The sequence below is a fragment of the Aquarana catesbeiana genome, linkage group LG01 (genome assembly GCF_042186555.1).
Source record: "Aquarana catesbeiana isolate 2022-GZ linkage group LG01, ASM4218655v1, whole genome shotgun sequence".
Lineage (NCBI taxonomy): Eukaryota > Metazoa > Chordata > Amphibia > Anura > Ranidae > Aquarana > Aquarana catesbeiana.
The window spans coordinates 928139497-928145757 of NC_133324.1; positions in this window are offsets into that span (position 1 = coordinate 928139497).

Genomic DNA, 6261 nt, shown 5'->3' on the forward strand with positions numbered 1-6261 from the left:
AAGACATCCAAACACCAGCAAACAGGAAAAAAAAGCAAACACAAAGATATAAGTGAATCAAAACCCAATAAACCCAATAACTAACAATCTAACTATGTGAGAGAAAACCTATCTAGCAAACTATTTATATACAGTATATGCAAAAAAAGAGAACACGGATCAACAGGGTGAACTGAAGATGTGGGGAACAGGTAGGAAGGGGGAACCAGGACTGGGACCAGGAACAAGGTGAGCAGATAAGAGGCAACAGAGTACAGGATGCAGGGGTGGAGAAAGATCAGGATCTAGGCTCGGGATAAGTCAGCAAGCAAAATCAAGCTATCAGGCAAAACCCTAAAGCAAGAGGTAATAGTAGAGGAGGGACTAAATACCATCCCAGCAGCCAGCATTACGTGGAGACTAATGGGATCTGCTGGCTGTTTAGAGACACCTGCTGGTGGACACCAAAACTACAATCTTCCACTCTGAGAACCACAGTGCCACCAGCAGGTGATCAAAGCTATGCATCCATCTCTTTGGCTAGTGATCCCCTATCCTGTTTTTCCTGATCCTGATCCTCTGTTTTTGGGCCTCAAGAAATGAGATAGGTCATCAGTACATCAGGATTGATCATTTTTCAGATATACTGTATATACCATAGTTTGTGGACCATATAACTTTCCTACAAAACTCAATAATATTCATTGATTAGGGTTATTTTCACAAAAGAAATGTAGCAAAAAACAGTTTGGACTAAATTTATGAAGAAAGTCTATTTATTTGCAAAATTGTTTAACAGAAGCAAAGAAAAACGTGTTTTTTTGTAAATATAAGGTGACAAGTGATGGCACCAAAAAATGTGAATAGCAATGAGTGAAGCTGCCCCTTTTAAAGTGGATAAACCACTCAGAATATGTGGAAAAAAATGAAAAAAGGTGTGGCGCTAACTCATGTGATAATTATAAAACAACTTGATCATTGACACATATGACAAATTAATATGACAACCCGTGATAATAAAAGTTCATTATCAATCAATAAATTATTTATATAATAGTCCAACAAAAATTCCTCAATATATCTTCACAGAAAAGTTCATTCACCATGATCCAAAGAAAAGTGCAGGGACAAATTTATCCTTCAGATAGTGCTCCACCACAAAACATGCGTGAAAAATACAAACTCACCAGAACTTTGAAATAAATAACCTTGTAGCAATGTTAGGTTCTCTCAACCAGCAGCATGTTCGGAAGCAATAACTCAAATGCCCCGTACACACCGTCGGACATTGTTCGGACATTCCGACAACAAAATCCTAGGATTTTTTCCGACGGATGTTGGCTCAAACTTGTCTTGCATACACACAAAGTTGTCGTAAAATCCGATCGCTCTGAACACGGTGACGTAAAACACGTACGTCGGGACTATAAACGGGGCAGTGGCCAATAGCTTTCATCTCTTTATTTATTCTGAGCATGCGTGGCACTTTGTCCGTCGGATTTGTGTACACACAATCGGAATTTCCGACAACGGATTTTGTTGTCGGAAAATTTTATATCCTGCTCTCAAACTTTGTGTGTCGGAAAATCTGATGGAAAATGTGTGATGGAGCCTACACACAGTCGGAATTTCCGACAAGAAGGTCCTATCACACATTTTCTATCGGAAAATCCGACTGTGTGTACGGGGAATAAGTCACAAAGTGTCTCATTGGCAATGGTCAGACATAAAAGCTCTGGAGAAGCATATTGGGAATCAATATTTTTATTGTAAATGGTAAAAGCAGATAAATGAAACCATGCACATTTACATTGAGAAGTGCTATAAGTCAGCACCAACATTTACAGCTTAGGGTGGATGTGCTCGCCGTCTCACCAAGACGTGGCGTGCGTTCCAAAGCACAGGAGATGGGAACCAGGTAACTGGATATGACATCAGTAAAGGGCTGACGCGCAACCTCTATGCATTTCGTGTTCTAAACGTCATCAGGAAGCTTTTTTTTCTTTGGATCGTGGTGAATGGACTTTTCTGTGAAGATATATTGAGGAATTTTTGTTGGACTATTATATATATAATTTATTAAACTTTTATTATCACAGTTAGTGCCACACTTTTTTTTTGCTTATTTAGCAAAAAATAGAAAAAACTGTGGTGATTAAATAGCTGTATTAATAAAAAGCTCTATTTGTGTGAAAAAAAAAATATAAAAATGTCATATTGGTACAGTGTTGCATGACCGTGCAATTGTTATTCAAAGTGTGACAGCGCCAAAAGCTGAAAATTGGCCTGGGCAGGAAGGGGGTGAAAGTGTCTGGTATTAAAGTGGTTAATTAATATTTTTCACAGGGGTTTTTTTATGGCTGCTCGCTTACATATTTATTGATTTGTTTGTTTATTTACTTTTCTGAAGTTATATGCACATTCGTTTGGTACACTCATTATAATTCCATAAGAATTTATTGGATTAGTTGGTTGTACACAGAAGTGTGGCTTGTCTATTATTACAACACACAGATAGTTGACGTTTGTGCAATGTGGTGCACTAAAATGCATGATTGTAGAAGTTTACTGGCAGAGGAAATTGTGGTGGCACCTCAACAGACCACGCTGTGGACTCTTTACATAATTAGCAGAGCCCTCGGGAAAGACTGAGGGATGTCTGACACTTGAAGATCTACATTATTTTGTAACGTTATCCAAAAGCCCAAAGCTTAGTTTTAACATTGTTATTTTTCTTAGTACTTTGTACCAAGAATTCGCTTTCAAGATCCATTGGGGGAAGAAGTCTATTTTAATGATAAAGGAGAAATGGCTAACTTTTACAACATACATAGCTATGCAGTTGTAAGTTCTAACAAATTGGTATTCAAGAAATTTGCAGTTTTCAATGCCTCATTAGAAGAAGGAGAGGCACTTGTGGTCAACAAAGCTGAGCTCTACTGGAAACATGGTATGGTAGGTGTGGTGCAATGCTGAAATATATACTTTATATAACATGGAGAGGGGTAAATGTAGGATGGGTAAGTGTGCTTTGACTAAAAGTATTCTTATCTTTAACAAAAAACTTGTGTGGTGAATTAAATATATAGGATGCTATCACTAACTTGGTCTTAAATCATACAGGATCTAGGGTTGTTATTGAGGATGAGGTTTTGATTTGCCAGTATCATGGGTTTGAGAATCACAAACTTTTATCTGACAATTGATTTGCACCAAAAAACAATTCTGTAGCCAGGTGCTTGGATAGAGACAGCGAGTGATTTAAGACACTGTGCTGCAGTGATCTCTGTGCTCCCAATGGACTTCAGCTGAGTTGGTTGACACTGCCTCACCTCCATCTACCAGGGGGGCTGACAGGCAGAAGGAGTTCTAGAAACTTTATAGTTGGTAGCATTGAATCATGGGAAATGACATTCTGGAAATAATATGAAAGAATACTATGGCAGTTAATGAACTATTGGACTACAATTCCCAATGTGAGCTGGGTATAAAGAGAGAGGAAGCACCATTTTTACAGGCTGCATACCGAGGGATTTCCTCTTTGTTATGAAGAGACTGATATCACTGCTCCTGTGCGCACATCAACCTGTTACAAGTCTCTGGCTGTGTGCTGAGGGCCATAGTCACTCCAGGCAGATCTAGAAGTGTGCTAACATCTGAATAGCAGGACCCCTGTTGCTGTATTGCTGGAAGTAGTGAGAGGAAACTGCTGCCTTTAACCTGTTGCTACTTGCAGAGACTGAGCACATAAGGATCAGCCATCTAAAAAGAAGCATTATTGTCAGGTCACCTAGAGGTTGGGTGACAGATGCACACCGTTGGGATCAGGAGTGCACCACAAGGCAGTGGACCCTACGGCTGACTGCTGCGGATGAGCGTCCGGGTGGTAAGGAAGACAGTGCCGCTGGGACACCAACACTGATCCCACCGGGGTTAGAGCGTAGGATTCTCTGGGGCGCGGAGTCTAAGAGCTAGCAGGTGTTCACCAGAGCCTCTAGAGGTGAGGATGGACTGGGCTGCAACTGGCTCCAGGTCGCGACCCCCAGGGTCCCCCAGCTCACACCCACAGTAGGCAACAGGAGGATAGAGATAGTAAAGGAATAAGCCAAGGTCAGGGCCACAAGCAGACAAGGACAACAGAGTACACGCCAAAGGTTCAGGGTCACAGGCAAACAGGGATAGTCGGAGACACGCCAGAGGTCAGGGTCACGAGCAGACAGGAATTGTCAGGGATCTACCAGCACCAGACCGGGGCGCGGCGCGGGTGCGTGCGCATGCTCGGGCACGCGCACGTTCGCGTTAGCGCCGGTTTGGCGCCATTTAGCACATAAAAGTTCTCCTGTTCCATGGGAACATCGCTGCTTCGTCTCAGCTCTGTGATTCTGCTTGAACTTGTATCTGATTGTCTGCTACCTCTGATTGTCTGCTACCTGATTTGACCCGGCTTGTTTGACCATCCGACCTGCTCCAATCCTGACCCGGCTTGCCTGACCATCCTGCTGTCTGTATCTGCTACTGTTGCCGACCTCTGCCTGCTCACCGACTCTGCCTTTGCCTGCTGTGATTACCTGTGCCAGTTACCTGCCGACCCGGACTGTCTGACTCTGCTTGTGCCTGCCGCTCTACTTGCTGTTGCACCTTCAGCTTCAGCTCCTGTGATCCCTCACCTCCAGTGTGTCAAGTCTGCTGCTGTTCCAGTCTCCACTCACCTGCAGTCCTGCCATCCCAGGAGGGATCTCTGCCTCTTCATCAGAGCCTATACTCCAACAGGCACTCCTACCCCACTGTGCTCAGGAGACCACTGTCCCCACTCCAGTGGCTCCTGAACCAGCGTTGTATGAGAGGTCTTCTCCTACAGTCGGGCTCTCCTACCAGGTACCTAACAGGAATAGTCAGGGACACGCCAGAGGTCAGGGTCACGAGCAGACAGGAATAGTAGAGAACACGCCAAGGTCGGTAACAGAAACAAACATAGAGCACATGCCAGGCAGGAACAGGAAGCCAAACACACAAAGGTTGATCAGCAGGGCTGGCCTGCAGTGCAGAGGTTAATATAGAGTTCTCTTATAGGAGCTGGGGTGGAGCCGTGCTAGAGGAGAGTTAATAAAAGCAGTCAGGTGAGAGTCAGCTGGTCTTTAGAGATGAACACATGGAAACAGGTAAGCTGATGGACAACACTATTGCATAACCATGACAGTACCCCCCCTCTTACGAGGCCACCCCCTTCCCCGCTTGGGACCAGGTTTAGAGGGGAACTTCAAATGAAACTTCCTCAACAGACGAGGTGCAAAGACCTCAGAAGCCTTGACCCACGACCTCTCCTCAGGGCCAAACCCCTTCCAATGCACGAGGTACTGGAGAATGCCTCTACAGAGTCGGGAATCCAAAATTTGGCTAACCTTCGACTCCTGATCATCCTCAGAGACCGGCACTGTGGTAGAAAGAGGACGAGAGAACTTATTGAGGACTAAAGGCTTCAGAAGGGCAACATGGAAGGAGTTAGAGATTTTGAGGCTTTTGGGAATCTGGAGCTTGAAACAAACTGGATTCAGCTTGGAAGTTATGGTGTACGGACCAATGAATCTTGGGGCAAATTTGAGAGAAGGAACCCGGAGTTTGATGTTCCTGGTGGAGAGCCAGACTTTGTCTCCTGGCTGAAGAGAAGGCGGCTTACGCCTGCGACAGTCAGCAATTCTTGAATTTGTTGTCAGCTTTCTGGAGGGAATCATGAACGTCAGCCCACATGGAATTGAATGATTCCTGAACAGTAGCCAAGGCTGGAATGTCAGAAGAACAGGTCATAGGAAGAGGGAGTTGAGGATGTTTTCCATAAACAGTGATAAAGGGTGTTTTCTGAGAACTGACGTTGACATTATTATTGTGGGAGAACTCTGCCCATGGGAGTAGTGATGCCCAATCATCGTGATGAGCCGAGACCAAGGTACGGAGAAAGACCTCCAACTCCTGATTAACCCTCTCAGTCTGGCCATTGGATTGGGGATGGTAAGAAGAGGTAAAATCCAAGGTAATGTTGAGGGATTTGCAAAAGGCTCTCCAAAAACGGGACGTAAATTGAACACCCCTGTCCGAAACGACATGGGAAGGAACACCATGAAGGCAGAAAATCTCTCGTACAAAAATGGGAACCAAGGCAGTGGCAGAAGGGAGACCAGGAAGAGGAACAAAATGAGCCATCTTGGAGAACCGATCGATTACCACCCAAATGGCTGTATTATTCTCCGACAGTGGAAGATAAAATCCATGGCGATGTGAGACCAGGGC